Below are 23,824 nucleotides of genomic sequence, written 5' to 3'. Positions count from 1 at the left end.
TTTATTTGCGGTGTGCGCAATAAGTTCAACTGCATTTCATTCCCGGTGTCAGTCGAATATGACCCGCGAGTCGCACTCATGATCAGAGCACTTTGGAAGACATAAAATCTGTCGATGCGGAGACCTATTTAGGGATCACCCAAGTTGACAATGCTTTGTGGTTGTGGGCGGTTTGTAACGTAGTAGTAACGATTTGTTTGGGTGATATTTTAGCAAACGTAAAGTAAACCAAAGAGTAATTAATGTTCCTTTTTATCACGCTATCTGAAGTCATATGCTTGAAATTATAAACTCATCGAATAGTGGTAACATGTTTCTAGGGGACTGATCGCTGAAACTAAAAACGCAAATAAAGATAGCGGATTTGAATGTGGTTTGGAATTGCTCCACTGACGTATAATCGCCCGTGGTTGAATGAAAAAGTAGACTGCATGGTTTAATGATGGCTTATAACTTGACAAAAGAACAATTGTTGTATTTGCGTGAGCGAAAAAATCCCAAAACACTTTTACATATAGTACAAGCGTTATTGTCTTATACTGTGTGACTAGAATGATGCTGCCAAAAGTTTAATAATGGTGTAACGTAATCACAAAGAAAAACATATGCTTATGAAATGTGAAGCATTCAGTGATATGAAGAAAATTTTAATACAATCGTTTACTTGAAAAAACTGCTGAGAAATGTAACTGATTTTTCATGTTTATTGCTTAGAGTTCAATTAGTAATCCTTTCTAAACATGGGTACATAATGGCACGATAATTTTAACCCATCATCAAAATGTTTAAATGCATGAATGATGAAGGGGTGTTGTATCAAGAACATTCCGGGGAGAACATTTGAACATCAGCCTTGAGATGCTGCAAAGAAAATTGAGTGTGTTTAATGAAATGTTTTGGTCGACATGGTAGTGTCAATAATGTATTGTACGAAGTTATGTTTTTGGAAATTCATGATAACACAATTTTGCACACTTGTCAATTCCTCAGAAAAATGAAGTTCAAAATGTATTCCAATTCCGTTTCATGTTTACGTGTGCTAATCTATTGCAAGACAAAGGTTGTTCTATAGGTGGGAGGGTTTGGAAATCCGATACATGAAAGTTAGTTAAAGCATGGACTTTTGTGTTTCAGTTGTTTAGTAACCTTGTGTGTCCAATCGTTTCTACATGTAATCATAGTCACAGGAATGAACAAAAATCAAAGCTGGAAATCGATTACAACTAAAAGATACAAGATGTACCAAGCAGTATCTATGATAATCTATAATATTGTATTGTATGGTCGATCATACATCAAACCGCTGTAAAGTCGGTTATGTTCTATGAATCATGACCAGTAAAAAATGTTTTGTTAGGTTCATTTCTAATCGATACTAGGAAACATACCAAAGCACTACCAACCGTTTTCACACGTTTTGAAGCAGATTGTCGCAAGACTCCGGTTGTTCCAGACGCAGTCGACTGGGCAACAATTTTGATTGCAGATTCTGCAAATAATTGTTTATTATGACAGAAGAAGCAATGAGCAATAATTATTAGGAAATTTGGAAATTTTTCGATGGGACAGCAGTGAGTGTTACAGAATTGTGACGAGGTATCTTCGCCCATACATGCTTGACCACCACAATTAGCTGCAACCAAAACCTGTCGATTGCGAAACAGTGTACCGTTACCACATTCAACAAGACAATCGTTTAATTTGCTCCACTGTCCCCACTGGCAGTTAACCGGGCCACCTTGGGTGTTGCATCTTTGCGACTGCTCGGTTGGTCCTGTGCAATTTAAACCCCCATACCTTACGTATCGAGCGGTTTTCCTAAGTTTTGTTTGAGTTCCCCCACCACAACTTACGGAGCATTTGCCGTAATTGCTCCATTCTCCCCACAAACAATCAACAGGGCAAGGCCGAGTGTTGCCGGATTGGTTAAAGGATGTCTTGCCCACACATGCGGTGCCACCATGTTGTTCCTTTACTTGCACCGATCTTGTTTTCATCTCATTTCCTCCTCAACAATTCACAGAACAGTTTGCAAATTCGCTCCACGCTCCCCAGATGCAGTGTATTGCACAGGGCGTGGTTGTTACAACTTCTTACGGATGTCGACGAACCGGAGCAAGTTACTCTTCTATGCCTGGAACTTATGGAGATCTTTCTTGATCTAACCTGTGTTCCCCCTCCGCAAGAGACAGAACATGTCCCATATTCACCCCACGAACTCCAACGACAATCGATCGGACAAGGCGACGAGAGTTACAAGATTGGAATAACGTTGACGACCCAGAACAAGATACACCTCTGTGGCTAGAACTTACGGTGACGGGCAAGAGTGTTCTTGGGAGGAGACCCTTGATCTCCTCTGCGTTCCACCATCACAAGTTGCTGAACAATTACCGAACTTACCCCATGAACTTCAACGGCAATTTACAGGGCGATAGTATATATTACACGAGCGATAGTATATATTACACGAGCGATATGAAGACGAAGACCCAAAGCAGGAACCTCCGCAAGAGTGGGATCTAGTTTTAGAGCGAAATCTATGCTGTGTTCCTCCGTTTCAATTGGCGGAGCATGATCCGTAACGCCCCCATGGTCCCCACGTGCAATTTACTGAAACAATCGTGAGAATAATAGTCGAAATGCGATATCTTGAAACAAAGACTTAAATAACAAGCACACTACGAAACAATTTAATGTACAGAAGTTGTCAAGCTGTGTAACTTACGTCCACTCAGAATGTGGAGTATATTCACTGAATACACTATTGGTTCCAATGTTCTACCATTAGTTCGCATCTAGTTTGGTATCGATCGAACGGATCGACGTCGACTCCGAAGTCACCACAAGTGGAATATTTTCTATCCGGTTATACTTAAAGACTGATTAGTTTGATTGGTTTCATAATTAACTCACTCGGGGAGATTGCCTTCCACCTCCACAAGGTCGTGAACAGCTTGCCCCGCACCATAGACAGGACGTGGTGCTACATACACTCATTCGATTCTTCCAAATCAGCCTGCAATAATACAAGGAGTTTTTACCGGGATTTGTATTTCTGTTTATCGGAAAAACTCGATTTACAGAAACATCATCAACCTCACTCCGTGCAACAACAAAAAATGTAAACAACTACAAAATCCTGTAATTCAGTTTGAAGCACATGTCAGTAACATCATGCACCCGTCACTTAGTTTATTTATGCTAATTATAAACGACTACACGGAAGTACAAACACCACACAAAAGTGATCAGTTGTTACCCATGAACGTATACATCCGAAAAAAATGCACAAATATTATCATTAAAGTTTTGGATTTAGACAAGTACGTACCATGTCGATGTGTCGTGAATAATTGGCAGTAAACATATGCAAACGCAAATAGTTTTCAGCATAACTATTGCTGATATATATTTCTGCTACGTTTTCCTAAAATAAACGTTCGAACACTCAAATAAATGTCAGACAACCACGTTGCCCTTGTTAATTTGAAGTTTAAATGATAAGTCATAAAAGAAAAATGCGTGACTTGAGCAAGGAAGCGAATTTTAAATGAAGCCCAACTCGTGACACATCTCTGGAAACAACGTTTCTGGCATGGTTTTTCGGGTACTGAACAAGTTCTACACAAAATCTCCAGGAATTATTTTTATGCAACTTTTGTTTACGGATTTTTGTCGCTTTTGTTACATAATACCTTTTCAGTCGTTTTAAACAATAATTGTTTTGCTCGGATATATGAGGAAGAAGCGGTTTTGATCCAGTTGTTGATGCCAACAATGATCCATCCAAACTAATTCTTTGAGTGCTCAAGGGTTTCTTTTACGACTTGAGAATTAAATGGATGACTTTGGATTGCCGCTTTATGAAAATAAATAACTTTGTCGCCAAATAATCCACAGATCATATATTTTTTTTTACACTGCAACCTGCAAAAGACGATATTTTACGATATAATATATCAGGTTTTCTTCTTTTTATATGGGTCTGGCGCTTGACCAATGCTGCCAATTGGTCGGGGGCTTTTGTGCTGCTACCGGGGCGACATCTTGCGACAAATAACACAAACACACATAGCAGAATCTTATCTATTTTCAGTTCATCTGTTTGGTTGTTTTTTGATTTTCTGTCGGGTGCTAAATTAATCGTTGTGTGTAAGCCATGGAACAAACGTTGTTTTGTTTGCGCTTTTATCTTTTTATCCTTTTATATGTGTAAGTTGTGGCGACCGAACTGTAGTGTTCGCCTGTGCATTGAAGCGTGATATTGCCTTTTTCTCGTGTCGCGATTGTCGCCTTATATACTCGTGTTTTTTTGTGTTGCTCGCTCTTCTAATTCTCGCAATAAAGCATCAACCGCTTTATTGGTGACCCCGAGGCTCCAAAATCGTTATATGGAGGTCATGGAGACTGAACACGCTGTCGCGTTGAAGCTCCTCACGTTCTGGCCCACCCAACCACGTGTTTGGTTGCAACAAGCCGAGGCGCAGTTTGCGCTAAAGAAGATCACAGCAGACGAAACGAAGTACAGCGCCTTTGACCGCGAGTTTCTTGCGCTGCATCTGGCTATCAGGCACTTCCGCTATTTTCTGGAAGGGCGCAAGTTTACTGCGTACACCGACCACAAACCCCTTACTTTCGCATTCAGGAAGGCTGCCGACCCTTGGTCTGCTCGCCAGCAGCGTCAACTTTCAGAGTTCAACATTAAACACCTGGTGAGGTGTTGAACTCATGACCCTGGGCTAACCAGGCCCAACGCTCTACCAACTGAGCAACTCAGGGGTTTCACGGGGTATATACTGGCCAAGGCACACTGGAAGCGCAAGCGCACAACTTGCCAGGCAACCTTCACACGTACGTTAGCTGTGATCGCCAACCAAGGACCTGCGCAGTGGGGCGATCCTGCCAATCATGCCATTGCATGAAATATTACTCATAACTATTAAAAAAATTTGGCGATAAAAAGCTCGTTGCGGGCACGCACAGGTTTTTGAGATACAGCCGATCACAGTTACGTTTTAACCGTTGCGAACGCAAAGAATATAGTTACGTGACGTCATAGAAGGCACTTTAGTCGTTTCAGATCTGCCAACGAAGCTTATTGCAACAAACGGATTTTGATTGTTTATTTGGGCTTCAGACAGATATGACCAATGTCCCTTAACTATTACTGCGACAAGGTGTTTTTGTGGTCAAAGCATTTATGATTATATATTTTTCCACTCTTTTAAAGTCAAGACATGATTGCTAAATGTATAAACTTTTCAAAAACACGACTAAGACAAACCATTATTGGTTTATTTTGTCGTTTTGTCTACTCCCGGCAAAAGATAAGTAATTAAATTTTGACGCTCATATCTACAGTAAAAGGCGCTTTGCTTGTATGACGTCCAAATCGCAACAGCGAAAAAGGTTTACGATTATTTGTCGACTTTTAATGCTGTTTTCTCCTTTCTTTAACGTAGAACCGAAAAACTTTGGAAATATGTTTGATGTAAATGTACCTTTCATTTTATGCATGCACTTGCCGCAAACTGCTTGCCTTTTCGCCGAAAACGAGAGGGTCTGTCTTAAAACCGTTATGTAAACGGGGTTAAATTGATTCACCGACTTCAGCTAATATATCTTTCAGATTGTGCAGTAAATCCCTCTTGTATCTTCTCAATTCGCCGCTTTAACAACTATATTTTTAGTAGTGTGTGTATTATATTGAAATTACTAATTTCCTGAAAACTAGAAATGAAGCTACATTCGAAACAAGAATTAGACTTAAACCACTGAAGTTTAATTGATAAGTGGGATATTTTTTTGAATATACGCCAAGATTGCCACGTTTGAAACTATGCTATTTGCCTTCGCAACTAAAAACGTTCAAACAGAGCCGATGTGGTTGTCATATGAAGGAAACTATGCTAGTTTTGACACTATCCTATTAACCAGGGGAAATTTTGGGGGTTACGGCACACCAGACTTTAAAGTTTTAAATTACGCTATAGGTGCAACAACCGTTACATACTTTATTTAGACATCTATTTTTCTCCTCTCGTGTTCGTGGTTGAATGTGTGGCAGTAACGCTGCTGGTAAGGAAAGTTAAAAAATTAACTTCATGTGTTATGCTTTTTGTCATATTGACGTCAGACAGTTTATTCCTTACATTATAACTGCTTAAAACAATTAGTCACTTTTAGGCGTAATTCGGACGACGAAAATGAACGGGTTCGACTACGTTAGCATTATGTATCGAAATGTTTTGTTGTATTTAATGCACAACACGAAACGTACTTACAAAGATTGTAAATTTGTGGTCACCGCAACAATTATTGTAACGTGGTTGATACACATTAGCCTGTTCTCGAAGTGGATTGAAAGCGAAGCTAATTTAGTCGGTTGGAGCGCGAGAGCGATTAGGCGCTCTGGCACTCCTCCTGCGCAAAATAGTTCCAAATAATAACAGGAAAGAAGTGTGATGCTGAAAAGAGCTGCGCCAACGCTTCAGAGACAGTGCACTGCAGGACGACGAGCTAGATTTGTTATTAGTTTATTCAATTGATAGCCTCATATCTATCACCGTTCTTAGTTTAACGCTTCAATTGACTACTGTTTAGTGATGGTCAGAGCAGTCAAAAGTGTTTTAATTAAGCCAAGAAAAAAATTTTTGTATTGTGATTCAGTGTACTTTTAAACGTGTATATTTTGCAAGTAATTTTTTATGTTTAATCATTTCTTTCGAACTGACTTTCGCTTGACGCTAGTTCTGCATCACATTACATATTATTATTATGTTTATAGACCGATGAAGTTTAATGAAGCATTCCAATGTACATATATATATCTCTGTCGCTATACTTTGTTGCAGCAGGAAAATGTCCCGATTCCGTGTTGCTATTTTGAAGTGATCAGTCTTTAAACCCACATTTACTATAAAATTGGAAAGTTAAAAGGAACACAATAAAAATGGAAGGAGACGATTTAGGTAAGACGAATCGAAAATGATATACGTCACCTATTTGTGAGAATACGAACTAAATGAATTATTGTGTTCCTTTCAAAAATTAGTAGAATAACAACCGAAACGTCGACCGAACAAGTTTTTCTTTTTGCTAAAAGAGCCTTACATTACCAAGTGATATGCCTGGCAGCATCAGCAACAAACTAATGAATTATATTTGGCCAGGTGGTAATTTTTGCACTTGTACATGTATTTTAGATTCCCATGAACTCAAACTTGTACTTAAGTTGAAAGCTTCCTGTGGCGACGATGGAAGAGAAATTGGAATTGATCAATCAGCTTTCACTATACACAAACTGGGAGACATTTATTTTGAGAAGTTCCAGAAAGCCTTTCGTAACCAACAAGTTCTACAATCGAGGTTTGATGCGTTGAAAAGTGCTGCGTTATACCAAGCTGCCATGGAAAGGTTTAACATACTGAAAAAATATTATTGCATTACACAAGCACAAGCAAAGTTACAGAGTCTTTACAAAGCTATATTTGAAAATTTCAAAATAATTGAAAATCCTTTAATATTGTTTTCCATGATTGAAAAAACTAAACAACTTGTGCAAAACCTGAGGAATGAAACTCAGACAGATTTTAATTTAATTAAAAATCCGTTTATTGCGGAAGGAAAAAATACTACAAAAAATGTTCAAGCAACATTTTACAACCTGATGGAAAAGTATCAAATTTCAGTGACATCTAAGTTCACAGATTTAGTGAGAAGTATCTTTTCTGAATGTTCCGCAAAAGTTTTAGGCTGCGAACCACCTTGTTCATTTGCACTGGTGGGTTTGGGATCTTTGGCTCGATTTGAAGTGACGCCCTACTCTGATTTTGAAAGTATTATTGTGCTAGAAAACCAAAGTGATTTAAACGAGTCAGATATGGAGTATTTTCGGAATTATGCAATGCTAGCCCAGCTTGTTGTAATCGGATTGGGGGAAACTATTCTTCCGTCAATGGCGATCAAGTCATTGAACGATTTTGAAAAAGAAGGAGGTGATTGGTTTGTGGATGTAATCACAAAACGCGGTATTTCATTTGACGGCCTGATTCCACATGCTTGTAAAAATCCTCTTGGCAGAATGCCAACTGAAAAGAAACCGTGGAGCACAGAACTCATTCAAACAGTTGATAATATGTTGCGTTTTGTCGATGAGGATCTCGAGCTAAAGGAAGGATATCACTTGGCTGAAATAATTGTTCAGTCGATTTTTGTCGCGGGTGGAAATAGGGAAGGACAACCAAATGGTAAAAGTGTGGGAACAAAATTTCAAGATATTGTGTGGGAGAAGATTCGTACCAAAATGAGGTTGCAAAGCTACAAACAAAAAGCAGTTGAAGGCCTATTGGAAGACATTAGGACATACAGCTATCTTTCGTTAGAGCACGGCAAAGCTGTTCACGTGAAAAAGAATTTATATCGTGGCATCACAATTTTGCTTCCTTCGTTGGCGATGCTGATGTCAGACCGGCCTCTTAGATCCTCCTACGACATTGTTCGCCAGTTTGCGGATTTCCGTGCAATCGACCAAAGTTTTTATCATGATCTCATGACTGCCGTCGCGATTGCAAATTACGCTAGATCTAAAACCTACTTCGAAAAAGGTGCACAATGGGACACAGTAGCTGGAGGAATTTCTCTTACACGTTCGGATAATCAAACCTCCATCCTGGACACTTTGTCCATGCCTGCAATTCAACATTTGTATCGTGTAGGATTTGAGTTTCACGAATCGATACGTAATAGCAATTTAATGAATGAAAAAGAACATTTTATTCTGGAACGAAGTAGCAATGAGTTTTCACTGGGAAATTTACTGTTTCGTTTTGAGCAGTATGATGAAGCGATTAGACATTTCCTAGAAGAACTGAAAAATACAGTAGAAGAGGATGATAATGATCTGAAGAAAATATCTCATACACACCTAATGCTTGGCAGATGTTACTATAGCTTGGGAACATTTGATAAAGCTTGCTTTCATATTGCAGAAGCTCAGCACTTTTGTCAAAGTGGAGGTTTTTCTCGAGGAAGAATATTGCTTTTTCGAGCTTTAGCCGAGAGAAAGTTGAAAGGAGTGGACACTGAACATTTATTAAAAGAAGCCCAACAATGTTTTAAAGTATCTGATAGTGACCCAAAAAATAAAGATGAATACTACATACAATCATTTGCTGGAATGCTGCAACAAGTTTGCCAGGAAGATTCAGGTTTGGTGCCGGAATTGATTGAAGTTATGGTTATCACCGGGGATCGTTTGTTAAAAGAAGCCAAGCTTCCGTTTGTTGCTCTTCAGCAATACCGAAACGCACTCTACCAGATGGACAAATATTACAAAGACGAAAGACACGTAATACTTTATTTCTATGTCATGGAATCTGTCGCCATTTGCGAAGGAAAAATGGGCCATTTTGATACGGCTGTTGATTTGTGGTTCGAGTTATTGCAAAGATTGAAAACGATGTCAATCGATGAAACAATAAATATTTCGGTTCAAAGGGAATATAGTCCGCTATCATCAGTGAGAAAAAATATTTGTGAAATTAAGGCGGCTGTATACGGGGTAAAGAACCTTGGCACCAGGATTAGTATTTGTGAGAAACTGGTTTGCTTTTTTGAATCATGGAATTTAAACGAAAAAAATCGTGTTCTGCGGGACAGAATTTTGGCAAATTTTTGTTCAATTTTGGGTAAGGTGTATGAAGAAGCCAACTTGTACAGCAAAGCATACGTTAGCTTTTTGAAAGAAAGGTTTATTTATGGTAAAATTTATCACACCTCTTCAATGCTAAACAAAGACTGTAAACGTTGTTGTCCAAAATTATTTTGTGATACAAATGGGATCGAAACTAATGACATTGACAAAGCTGTCGATGTAGTTTCCATTTTAAGACAATCAACGAAGTTTTGTGGGTTATTAACATCTGAAGATCTATTGAAACTCTTCATGAAAGTGTTGGAATTTTCAAACAAACTCTACGACAGAAGTGAGTTTCATGACTTGCTCTTTAGTCTTTTGATTGAAACTCTGATGAAAAATGACAAGAACATGTTTTCCATGTATGTTTTACAAATTATGTTGATGTCATTATGCAGGATCACATGTGTTGAAAATTACGACAAACTGCTCGAAGCAAGTTTCTGTTTTGCTGTAAACCTCAGTGATCTTGATAAAGCTTCTGTATCAGACAGAAAACTCAATTTAGCTGGTTTGATGGAAACATGCGGAAGATTTTGGAGAGAACAAAACGTAACGATTTACGCAAAACTTGCGTATCAACATGGTCTGGGCTACCTTGAAACCTTGCATGAAATTTCAGTAACAACCACGTTTAGCAAATATAGCTCAGTACTTTTGGGAATTGCATTGGGATTGGAATATTTTGAAATTTCATATGATCTACGGATTCAAAAGAACATTTTGGTAAACCATCCCAGTTTCGTTGTTCCGCTTGATATCCGTTACACATATGTTCTTCTCCGACTTATTAGTCCACCTTGCGATGATATAGCAGAATGCCTATCCAGGATTTTATTCCAAATAAGTTTGTCACCTGCACTTGAAAGTTGGATAAAAGACGAAAGTGACACCGCAATCACCAGAGACGTTATTACCTTACTGATCAAAATAATATTTATGTTTCCTCAAGAAAATGTGCAAAAAATGGATTTTGTACCTTTAGGGGCAGCCCTGCAGAAAATATGCCAACATCCTCTAATTTCATTGACAATTGTTCCGAAAGTTGAAATTGCACTGGTAAGTCACATTTGCAAACAAATTGTTTGTCACTCAAAATTACCTAAATAAATCAATGGCGCATTGTAATGTGTTGTGGGAGTCAATTTAAATGCTAAATTTTATCCACTCTTTCTAAACAACCTTTTTACAATTAAACATCCATAGAGCTGTCTGGTTGGTCATACTTTCAGCATTTTCAGCTTATCACTGTTTGCAATGTAAATGCCTTTACTGATCAATTTTTCAGGCGTTTGTGTCATTTATGAAACGCCGTGTAATCGTGCTGGACATTCTTTTGGCTATAGCGACGATGTACGAGAGTATGAAATTTTATGCCGATGCTGAGAGTTGCCTGAATTTTGCTTTGTGGCGATTAATAGACGAAGAGGAATCTGTGGTGTCAAACGTCAACTGGCAAGTATTATTGGAACTGAGCAAATTTGTAAAATTGGCTGCGATTTTAGGCAACATGATGCAAATGCTGTATTTACCAGTTAAAAGTGCATTACAAAAATCCAAACAGTCGTGAAAGGTCTAACATTGGGTATAAAGACGGAAAAATATTTTCATTTTAGGAATAAAGCGTGGTGCTTAAAGAACCTTAGTCAGTGCTGCATGATGGAAATGAAACCAGAGAAAGCCTGGCTTTATCTTGAACAGGCGATGGATTTTTGCCCTTACTTCGAACGATATCGAAAACTCATGCAAGAATGCCAATCTCAACCTTGCAAAGAAGAAGCATGTCGTGACTTCTTGATAATTTTGACAGAATGCCTTGAACAAACGCTGAGTGCAATTACATGGAAAGAAAATCTTACTGATCACATTTACGATACACCTGAACGCATTTGCGATATCCATTGTGAGGATAATCCTTACAATGAACCTGATAGTGGAATACCACATTCATTTTATGAACTAGTCAATGAGCAATCTACATAGATTGATGTGTTTGTGTGAATTTGTTTAACTGTTTACTTTGTATGCTCGAGTTTTCGTGCCTGTGTGACAGATGTGTGATGCGCTGATCGGTTGTTTTCAACAACTAACATCCGTCCGTGAGATTCAATGGAAACCCCAGGGAGTGCTTCCCAGAACACTACGTTTTCGCGGAACCCTGGTTGATAAGCTCTGATCTACACTCCTATTCTAAAATCAACAAAATAACTGTGTGTGTATTTAAATGATATTTTTTACCATTCGTCCTATATATATTATTTTAACACGAATTCTCTTGATGCGGTGTGCAATTTTGAGTTTTTTTGTTTAAATGTTCCCTTTGGTGCATTTTAACTTTGATTTAATAAACCTCCGGGGCCGCAAAAGCAATTTTTAAAACATTAACGATGCAAAAAGTAAGTGCAAAAAGTTTGAGAACCACAGGAATAAGACATGTCCATTGAACCAGATACCTCATATTTTGTGTTCTTCACACAAACCTTTAAATATGGTGACAAAATCATAACTGCGTTTTACTCATGCTGTATTCAAACGTTTTGAGCTGTTTTTTATTGTGTTTTAATGAATGCAATTTTACATGGAAGAATTAAAAATGGGCTACTGTAAATACATTTTTAGAGCAAAGTTGTTGATAAAAGAGTGAAAGGCTTCAAGGCACTCCATTTGTTTGCTGATTCCGATAATAAGACTTTGTAAAAATTTTCATATGCTTTAATTCTTCCAAATTAGTGTATACTGCAGTATGACAATTATTGTAGTTAATTAACTCCCTATTTTTTGATGGAGTTCTAGTAGCACACCGGTATGGACGATTACTAAACGCTTTACCCCACCTCACAAATAATCTCAATTATTTTGCTTGCTACTATGTAACACCATTAAGTAGTGTAAGTGGAAATTAGCATCATTGATGATTGGTGCCTTGTAGTGACAAGGATTCTATGACCATATGTTACCTGTCAATCAATGAAATATTTGAAAAAACGTGTTTATAGCTCATCGTTTGCCTCTCTTTAAAGGATCATGTAAGTGCTTTTCATTCTGTCTTTTTTGTCGTAGTATGTCCTCAGCCATGTATTAATGTGCTAAAACAAAAAAGATTCAGATTCGGCCGAATCCGAATACCTGCACCCAATATTCGGCCGAATCAGAATATTCAATGACGTCATAAGTTTACATCCTGGTCGCATGCGTCGTTTATGATTCCGCTTAATTTTATATCAAAATTATTTATGCGTTAAATTTGCCAGTCTTTGCTTCACATAATCCCATTAATGTGTTTAAATCCCAACGACAAAGCGCGATTCTAAGTATTCTTGTTTAAATTTGAATAAACACAATAATGTAGAATTCGACGTTGGATATTAAAAAACGAATACTATTCGGCCTAATCCGAATATTCGGAATCGGTCCGGTATATCCTACCCCCGACACAGACAGCCGATTAATGTCACTGTTTTTGTGCTAAGTTCTGAGGGAGTTATGTTATTTCAATGTTACGTCAAGGTATATAGAAAACCCTACAGCAGTGATTCTCAACCGTGGTCCTCTCTACAGCAGAGCTGAACCATATGGCACCCTGAACATCCATAAAAAGGATTTTTAATAGAGAATGGGCACCTTCCGTGGCCCCCTTAAAAACGATCCGTGGCTCCACAAATTGGCCGTAGACCACCGTTAAGATACCCTATGGCCTACAGACAAACGTTGCACAGAATATAACTAATTGTCTTTTAACGCGGAATATACCGTGAAGTAGGGCAATAAAATAACATTCGAAAATGATTGAAAAAATTCATGGACAGTATTGCAGATAAAAAACATAGTTGTAAATGGCACAAACGAATATTTAGGAGCACACACTACTCCTGTGTAAATTAAAACCTAATATAGTTCAAAACATGGGGCCCATCTGAAGCTCCCGTAAACATTATTAACTCTATAATTAATTTTAATTATAAAATCTGTTGCGTTCCCCAATATACTGAACGTTTTATTTTGCACTGCCAAAGACCCTGTGAAAAGCATTTAAAACATTCGATCGTTGTTGTAACGTTGTTAGTGCGCTATCTGTCAAGCTCACTCCATTCGACTCAAAATAAGACGGAAATATAGTTCAATTTTTTAACGACTAGCACAAATGCACTAAGACTTCAGAAGTTCCCCTGCAACATAGCTGTAATGTTTGAAACTATTGAAAACATCCTACAAAACTCAGGAAACAATCAGGGCATAAACAACGTATATACGTACTGCAACGCATGCATCGACCGATTAGTGCACTACACTACTTTGGTGTGCTTTTTCCTTGTGTACACCTACACCCCCCTTCGGACGGCTTTAAAATTAATGACTACAGTTCCATGTACGTGCGAAACCACCGAAAGTTTGCTCTGAGTGGTTACAGTGGGTTTGTCACTATGACCATATAAGGACATTTTGCGCTGTGGCCTGATGCATACAATGCTGCCGCACCTAGTGTATACGGAAGAGATTTACTACGCGGTATCCTGGAAAACAGAAATAGAATGTTTGTCATTGCAATAAAACCTAACATACAAGGTTGTGTTGTTGCGCAGTGTGATTAAAAGCAGTTTGATACTGATTGTACCATGCGCTGCCCAATTTACGATATCTCGAAAAATGAATTCAAATGCTTGATTGTAGGCAATAATTTGTCGTTACGCCTTAATGTATATTTGGTCAAGTAATGTTTAATGGGTGACTGTCGCAAATAAACTTGCACGTATCAAACGTACCTCAGTCCAAATACGCTGCTCATGTTTGGAACTTTAATAGATGACTTTGGTTTTCCGCATTATGTGAACAAAAATAACGTTATTATTGCTATAGCAACAGACGTTTCGTCCACCATCCGGCGAGACGTCTTGTGGCAACGCATATATTTATTTTCGTAACTTAAATTCCCAAGTCGTAAAAGAAACCTTTGACCACACAAATAAACTTTTAGGGATGGGTCAACAAGTCGATCCAAACCACTTCCTATCTTCACAAATCAAAGCAAATTAAATCTTTTTTCTTTGACAATAAAGATTCAAAGGAATTGTGACTCATTGTTTAAACTCGGAATGTGATATCACTTCCTGCCTGTGGAGCTGAACAAGCGGAGTGGTTGGCAATCACCAAGAATAACCCGGAGTAGGGAAGCGTGCGGTTACTGCGTATTGCCGAGGCCGAGATCGTGCAACAACCAGTGTTGCCCTGGTAATGAAATAAAGAGCTGGTTTCTCCTTATTTGTTGTTGAGTAGAAAATAAAGTTAAGTTTGCTTTTAATTGATGAAACTGATCGATGTGATTACCAAACCATGTTGGTACTTTCGCCAATAAGCTACAGCGATACAAATATTAGCTGTATTTCATTGAACGCACTGTCACGACAAATCAGTTCACATCTGTGCAGCTGGTGACTGACAATTGTCTTTTCGCTAACTGGCCAGACTATTTCACTTTCTGGTGACTTTGCAGTGGACATGGTTAGGTACCAAACTAAGTGGGAACTTCCCGAGATGAAAACAACAGAACACACTATGGTAACGTAAACAACAGGATTGTTTCGATTCGACTGAAAACAAACTCAGTGTTTATTTGTGGGTAAACTCACGATTTTCTTTTCAGAACTTTGTGACCTACTGCTAGAGAAGGGTGATGTGAAGCCTGGCCTTTAAATGACAACCCGGAAAGACCTTAATTTGTTTTTCATCATTGCATCTTGTATGATTTATCATCTATTAATACATTTTAATGAAGCGTGTCATTATCAATCTATCGATTTTAGTTTATAAAAACCTATCAAGTCAATTGACAAACTCGAACTCTGCGCTGGCTGTGGTCTAACTCTCAGAAGATTAAAATTTTGTGAGCATCCAACTTATTGTAACAAAATTTCAGCTCTCTCATTTCATTCATATATCGCGGAGACACAGTTTTAAGTCTGTATAAATATGCTGGAAATGTAATAATCTTCCCTAAAATTCGCAAACCAAAAAAATGCCCTAAAGTTCGCAAACCAACGTCCAAGTGTGCAGTGGTAGTGGAGATTTCGCAGTTTGGGAAAGTTTGTTGAGTATGAAAAAGCGGACGTAATATAAATTTTCTCATCGCACCGGAAACCAGGATATCCTGGCCACAAATCCCGATCAGGTATTCTTCTTCGTACATATGGGTCGTGGCTTAACTGATGCTAATGGTCTGCGATCGTTAATCTTTTACATATCTATAGTGCTGTACCCGGTACAAGCTGTCGGTTTATTCCACATTTAAATGTTTTGTCTTATTAGAAGACAATTTAAGAACTACGTTTTGCTTTGTTAATTTTTGGCCATTGTCATGAGGGGGTGAGATGCGTTTGAGATTGGGCAGCTCCGCTGAGGTATTTTCCAACTGCTCAGAATCTTGAATTTGTATGAACAACATCCATTGCATTAATATTGGGACGATATCCAAGCTGAGGTTGATTGTTTATTATTTTTGTTTACATAATGCGACAATTCAAAGTCATCCACTTAGTTCTCAAGTCGTAAAAGAAACCTTTGAACACACAAAGAAATGGTTTATTGTGGCATCAACAACTGGATCAAAACCACACCTACCTCACATAATAAATTTGCAATATTTTGGCAATTTTGCGTTACATTTGCATTTTTTTGCCATTTTTGGCTGCAGTTTGATATCCACATTCTTTGTTCTCCATTTCTTTCCTCCACACAGGTTGCTGAACAACTACCTAGCTCACGCCATAAACCAAATGTGCAATCTATAGGAAACGGACGTGTATTGCACGAATAATAGGAACATGGTAAGTCAAAACAATAGTCCCTACAGGATTCCTATGTCAATTTCATTCGATGTCTTAGCTGTGTTCTCCGCCGTGACTTAAAAGTCTATCAAAATGTATTGATAGATGATAAATCGTGTGAGATGCAATAAGTAGCGAGGGTAACCCGATACCCACAGTGAACATAGGCCGAGGAGTGCCCATTTCGTCGGCATTTTGCATTGCCCGCGGCTGTGGTTTAAAATTACATTGCATATGACTTGTCAATGTTTAGATTAAACCACACTACCACGCATATTGACAATTCTAAAAAGCTCATGAGGTTTTCAGGCTTGGCAGCCCAGGCAATGCAGCCCAGCTGGATCAGCCACTTTTTCCTGACAAGTCGAAGCAAGATTTGAAAAATCAAGCTCCCGGTGAGGTTTGAACTCACGACCCTGGGCTAACCAGGCCCAACGCTCTACCAACTGAGCTACAGGAGCTCAGTGGTTTCACGGGGTATATTGTGGCCAAGGTACACTGGTGCGCAAGCGCACAACTTGCCAGGCAACCTTCACATATATGTAGGGGATCTCTACCACCGTATCAGATGACGCAGTAATATTTCATGCAATGGCATCGTTCGTTCTTTGACTCCTGCCTATCATGCCATTGCATGAAATATTACTGCGTTCTAAAAAGCTCTTCTGACAATACAAAACACCTTAGTTGTTTTTTTCGGCGTTTCGGTTGTCATCAGGATGTATTGAAAAATGTGACCAACATCGTGGGAAGGTAGAACTGCGAAATACGCAAGAGTCAAAAGAACGAACGAGAAGCCACCACAAAACTATACAACTGCAATAATCTATAAGAGTTGCGACGAAAAGCGTGTAACCGATTGACATTTGACGCATGCGAATTTACATTGTTTTTTATCTTTTACATTTTTTTTATTTACATTGTTTTCTGTCCTGAAACAACGACGCATGCGAATTTACGTTAATTAACTCCAAAAATATTCTTTTTGAAACTTTGAGTCTACCTGTTCAAAAATATTGTTTTCATAACAAAATAATTTGCTATATCAGCAAAACAAAAAATAGAAAAAAGTGCGATCGCATTTTAATGTCAGTAACTATGATGGCTTTCACAACCAAAGTTAACTAAAATTGAGAATACAGTAGTTCTCATGTTGTAATATAACTTACTTTAAGCATAAAAATTTTGTGTTGCTCTGCATTTTTGGACTTGAAATCGTGAATCATGTCACGTGTTATGTTTGAGATGATTTTCTTATCTTCCTTATCTTATTTCAGAGATACCACGAGATGGTATTTTTTGTACATCAAGTCTATGTATTTGCTTATTTAATATGTCAAATTGGTTTTAATCAGAGATCGGCCTAACAAAAATAGCAATTTTAAAATACACATTTTATGTGATATATTTGGCAAACGTTACGTTCTAATTAACTTCACATGAGATATTTTAAGCAAACAGTTTGCGTAGCGAAGTCAAAGAAGGAAGCTGCATATGGTATTTTATGTCATTCGATGCTTTTCAAAACTATCGGTAAGATGTTTACGAAAGCTCATGTTAAAAGTTCCAATCAACAAACAGTATGCTGTCTCGTTGGTTGGCATTATTTCAGATATTTTTGCTTTTTGTTTTTCATTAAAAAACAGATGTTAACGAGTGCCAGCAAGGAAATACCGGGTGCGCTGTCAACGCAACTTGCGAAAACATATTCGGTTCGTACAAATGTTTCTGCAATGAAGGAATCCTTGAGTTTAATTTGCGTTTCATTCATCAAAAATACCACGTTTCATTGGGGATTTCCGTAACCCTTTGATAGTAATGGAGCAAACACAGTCCAGTATGTTCCTGTCAAGCCTATATGCTTCCATCCATTTTTGCAATGTTTTTATTAAGGTTTTGCTAATTGACATTAGTTAACATTTAATCAACCGCTTCTGGTTTAAGATATACAGAAAGCGCGGCGTACCTTCACAGCGTCTGGCCGAACCACAATTAAAATGTTGGCGCTTTACGTGCTTTCAGGAAGCGTGGCGGTCCTACTGCTCGTATTTGTTGCAGTGAAGGTAAAGAAACATTTTAAATGGCTTAAATAGTACTGGGATTTCTATGCAGAATGATTGTGCGGATTTCTTTAAGAGTTGATTGATTATGCAAATTAAATATTGGGTAAATCACAAGGATTAAATCATAATTTTATAGTTGCATATTTTATATTTTAGCAACCATCTATTGATGAAATCTTGCATATTAGGCTCAAGCCCTTTGTTATGTTACTATGTATTCCAGTACCTTTTTTGCCAACTGTATTACCTTGTAATTTTGTAGGCATGCTGGTCATGTAGTGCTTTTAACCAATATATTGTATAAGGTGTACAAAAAATGGGCAAATTCATACACCGAAAGTATGGCAAATCCATCTCACGGTGAAGACAACACGATGAAACCAGACGTAATTAATCTTTAACGTCTGACTGAGACACCTTTGAGATTGAAATATGACCCCACATGTATTGTTTGCCAAAAAAAAGCTAAAAATTTTCGTCTATTTCTTGGTTTTGTCAATTTCGTCGTCGGGAAATGCAACCCAGATATTTCTAGAAGAAACTCAGGCACAAAACTTGAAGGTTAACTTCCTGGAAATTTTTCTTTGTAATAAAGGTGGCTGATGAGGCACCCAGCTAGACCAAGTAGTGTTCGAAAAATATTTTGGCAAGTAGGTGCAGAAATATATGATCTGTAATGTTAACCTTTAAAGCAGTTTACGTTTACATTTGCTTTGCGCCCATATTCAAGGTTTCTCATGGTATGTCTTCCATCGTTTGAAATCGATGATTAAATTTTTCAATTTCTATTTAGACTTGCACTTCAAACTTAAAAAATGGCAAGACATTTAGAAAGCTATCACTCGTTTAAACCTATAAACTAATATTCGACGTAATAAACCTACGCAATACGAAGGGCTGGTTCCTTAATTTGGCCAGAATTTAAAGAATTAAAAGTTAATAATCTGAAACGTTCTGCTTTATATTATTAACGCAATATGAAGTGTTGCTAACACACATTTACTAAAGCACCAAACCATGAGCATTTTATCAACTATTACAGTTGACGTCAAACTTGTGGGATATGTGATACCTCATCTTGTAAGTGGACCTGGGAAAGCTGCTCACGAACATATAATGGAATCCAATATTCTCGTATGACAGGATGGAGTGGAGTGTGGAGTTTGTAATTGGGCCCGAGTCACAATCATTGTTGTTGCACAATCAAGTAAAGTCGTTATCTATATGTTGGTGTCTAACAAGAAAGGCTATTGACAGGCAAAACAAGGGGATTTGATGAGTGGCAAACACTGTAGCCTAAGATGCAGCGAAAGTTGACAATATATAATGTTTAATATTCTACACGTGGTGTGGACGTAGTGACTATGCTCAGCATTTGTTGAACTATTTTGTTAAAGCAATGGCAATCCTCTGCAGGTGTATCGTTGTCTAAAAGTCTGCTATACATTTGTGTTCCAGTCGACAGTGTTTGGAGCTCTTGGAATAGTTTGGGACAATGCTCTAAGACCTGCGGATGGGGAACACAGACATGGACTCGTATTACAAACCAATCCTCTTCTTGCGAAGGCAGATGCATTTGATGTTGGGATTCGTTGCAAAGCTGTAAAATGAGCTACTGTTCAGTCGTATGTCTGGCGTGCTTCGTTCAGCGTTGGTACATGCTCAACAAGATGCGGCGGAGAACACAACTATGACATCGCATGAAATTGGCACAGGAATCCTGTAGGGGCTATTGTTTTGGCTTTCCAAGTTCCTATTATTCGTGAAATACACGTCCGTGTCCCATATATTGTAGATTTGGTTTATGGGGTGAGATTGGTAGTTGTCCAGCAGCCTGCAGGGGAGAAAAGATAAGGAGAACAAGAAATGTGCATGTCAAAACAACACACAAAAATGCCCCAAAAATTGTAAATTTAATATGTTAGGCAGATGTGGTTTTTATCCAGTTGTTGGTGCCACATTGACCAATTTAAAATTTTTAAAATTTTGTGTGTTCAAAGGTTTCTTTTACGACCTGAGAACTAAGTGGATGACTTTGAATTGCCGCTTTTTGTGAACCAAAAAAGCTTGGACATCGCTAAAATAATAAAGCAACAGATGTTGGACATAGAAATTTAAGAGCCTGAGCAGGGAAAAAAACCTCAACAGTGCTGCCCAACCTTAAACGCACATCACCCTCATGACATTGGCCAAAAATTAACAAGCAAAACGTAGTTCTTACATTGCCATCTAATAACACGGAACATTCGTTCTAATGTGGTCACAGAAAGCACCTAAATTTGTGGAATCCCAGCGCTGGAGGTTGTGGGAGAAAACCTGTCAGACATATCATATTTTACGCTCTGTTGCAAAATTGCCGACATATTGTCAAAAATAAACCTATCGCATGATGGAGCTATAGCTCTATGGATATGTAAATGATCAACAATTGCAGACCATTAACATCGGGTTAGCGCCCGACCCATCTACGCAGAAGGTAACCTGATCGGGATTCGTGGCCAGGATATCCTGTGTCCCTGTACGATGAGAAAAATATATATCAAGGCCGCTTTTTCTTTTCACACCACAAACTTTCCTAAACTGCGATGTCTCAAAAACCACTGCACACATGGACGTATGGTTTGCAAACTTTAGGGCATTTTTTTGAGAACTCGCACTAAACAGTTGTCATTGTTTTTCGGAAAAAAGTTCATAGTTTTACAGCAGCGTACTATGTTTCAACTTTTCGTGGGCAACCAACCTTTGAGTAGATAAAAACATTTTCCTTAAAACTGTTACATTTCCAGCATATTTATTATCGAGTTTAACTTCATCACAATGCATTGAGATTAAAACTGTTTCACGGCGATATATGAACTGTGAAATGAGAGAGCTGAAATTTCGTTACAATCAGTTGGATGCTCATAAAATATCCATTTTTTGAGAATTAGACCACATCCTGCGCAGAGTTCGAGTTTGTCAATTTACTTTATAGATTTTTATAAACTAAAATCGATGGACTGATAATGGCACGCTTAATTAGATGATAAATCATAAAAGATGCAATGATGAATAAAAATGAGGGTCTTTCCAGGTTATGATTTAAAGGTCAGACTTCACATCACTCCTCCTGTGGTATTACGTGGTCCTCCCCCACCTCCACCACCTCCACCACCTCCACCACCTCCACCACCTCCACCACCTCCACCACCTCCACCACCTCCACCACCTCCACCACCTCCACCACATCCACCACCTCGACCACCTCCACCACATCCACCACCTCCACCATCTGCAAAGTCACCACAAAGTGAAATGGTCTGGCCAGTTTGCGACATGACTGTAGTCAGCCACCAGCTGCACTGATGTGAACTGATTCGTCGTGACAGTGCGTTCAACGGAATGCAGCTAATATCTGTATCGCGAAAATATCAACAAACCAACATGGTTTGGTAATCACATTGATCAATTTCATCAATTCAACAACAAATAAGGAGAAACCGGTTCTTTATGTCATTACCTGAACAACCGTGGGTGTTACATGATCTCGGGATCGGCAAGCTGCAGGAACCGCACCGTCCCTTTTTCCGAGTAATTGTTGGAGGTTGCGTTCCACCTCCACAAGGTCGTGAGCAGCTTGCCCACCTCCATTGACAAGGAGTGGTACATTCCCGTCTTCTTCGTCTATTCCGAAACAACCTGCAAATGAACATTTTGCTGAAGTTCGTATTTCTATTTGACGGCAGATTTACAGAAACATCATTAACCTCACTCCGCACAACTACAAAATCAGGTAATTAAGTTCGATGTATATGCCAGTAACAAGCAAACTTTCTTCATCCGGTTTATTTACGCTGATTGCAAGCGCCTTTAGGAGAGTACAACTTAGAATCCCTAATGTGGTTTTTATTTGCATCTATACATATTAAAACAATGTACAAATAAAATCAATACAATTTTGGATGTACTTACCATGACGATGTCCCGTGAATAATTACAAGCAAACATAGGCAAACGCAAAGAGTTCTCAACATAACTTTTGCTGCTTGTAATTTGTGATAAGTCTTGCTCAAACACATGAACTAACCACCAACTTGCCCGCGTTAGTTTTTAAAAGAGTTTAAACAATGAGTCATATTTTCTTCGAATCTTCTTTGCCAAAGAAAAGACGGAATTTGAGTTATGAATTACAATTCAAATGAAGCCAAACATATGACACACGTCTGGAAACAACGACGCCTTGAATTTGTCTGGCAACATGTCACGAACGAAGTCCTGCACAAGTCACGAGCCAAGTTGTACGCAAAATTCTGGATGTTATTAAATTGAATGCAACCACATTTTTTTAAGGAATTTTACCACTTTTGTTACATAATATCTTTAGGCGTTGTCGATATTTAATTTGGTTGGATTTGTGAAGGTAGGAAGTGGTTTGGATCCATTTGTTGATGCCATGACCCATTCTTAAAAATTTATTTGTGTGATCAAATGTTTCGTTTACTACTTTACGAAAATAAAGTGTATGCGAAAAATAAAGTGTATATAGTTGTACAAGACACTCAGGAAGTCTCGCCGGATGGTGGACGAAACGTCGGTTACAATAGTAATAATAACGTTATTTTTGTTCACGTAAAGCGGCAAACCAAAGTCATCCATTAAAACACAAGAAATTTCTTTTCATAGGTTTTAGTCCCCACACTTGTCTGCACACTCGGATTAAAATTACTTGAAATATCATTGCTTTAACTGTTTGACCGGAGGCATTTGTCCACTAGTTTGAAACTTTTCCGACTAAAAAAGGCAGCAAAAAATATAGTTTGGTTTGAACAATAAGTTTGCAATTCGGTGTCGGCCCCAAGCATTTTCTACGCCACGGTAACGAAAGAAATCCAGCAGATTTTATTTAATAAGAAATCAAAGCTACGTAAAATCAGGCAGAATGAAAATTGCAAGATTAGAAACTTGGCCCGTAATATGTTCTTCTCCATAAAAACTAAAGTCAACAAGATAGTAAGATGTCAAAACTCCTTTGCATATATACTTGTTTGCGATGGATAAATCATATTTCAACAAAAAGTTAAATATATTATGTAGCTTGTTGGGAAATTAAAAACTCGTTTAGTGACTTTTTGGCATCTTAACTTCTTCTGACTTTAGTCTTTTAGTGTCCGTTGGCAACGAGGGCATGCTGGCACCAAAACGCCGTCTTGTGAACAGGAACGCGAACTTAATTAAATTTTACTTCCTTGAAGATATCACTCGCG

At 38.2% G+C, this 23,824-nt stretch overlaps 1 non-coding gene across 1 annotated transcript; it reads right to left on the bottom strand.

The window, feature by feature from the left end:
• Nucleotides 1-16,905: 16,905 nt before the first annotated feature.
• On the bottom strand, nucleotides 16,906-16,979 carry Trnat-ggu (transfer RNA threonine (anticodon GGU)). The gene has a single exon. It is a non-coding gene; the product is annotated as a tRNA-Thr (tRNA).
• Between the last annotated feature and the right edge of the window lie 6,845 nt (nucleotides 16,980-23,824).

This window comes from Ascidia mentula, chromosome 7 (assembly GCF_947561715.1).
Source record: "Ascidia mentula chromosome 7, kaAscMent1.1, whole genome shotgun sequence".
NCBI lineage: Eukaryota > Metazoa > Chordata > Ascidiacea > Phlebobranchia > Ascidiidae > Ascidia > Ascidia mentula.
This window is presented reverse-complemented; position numbering and strand designations above follow the sequence as displayed.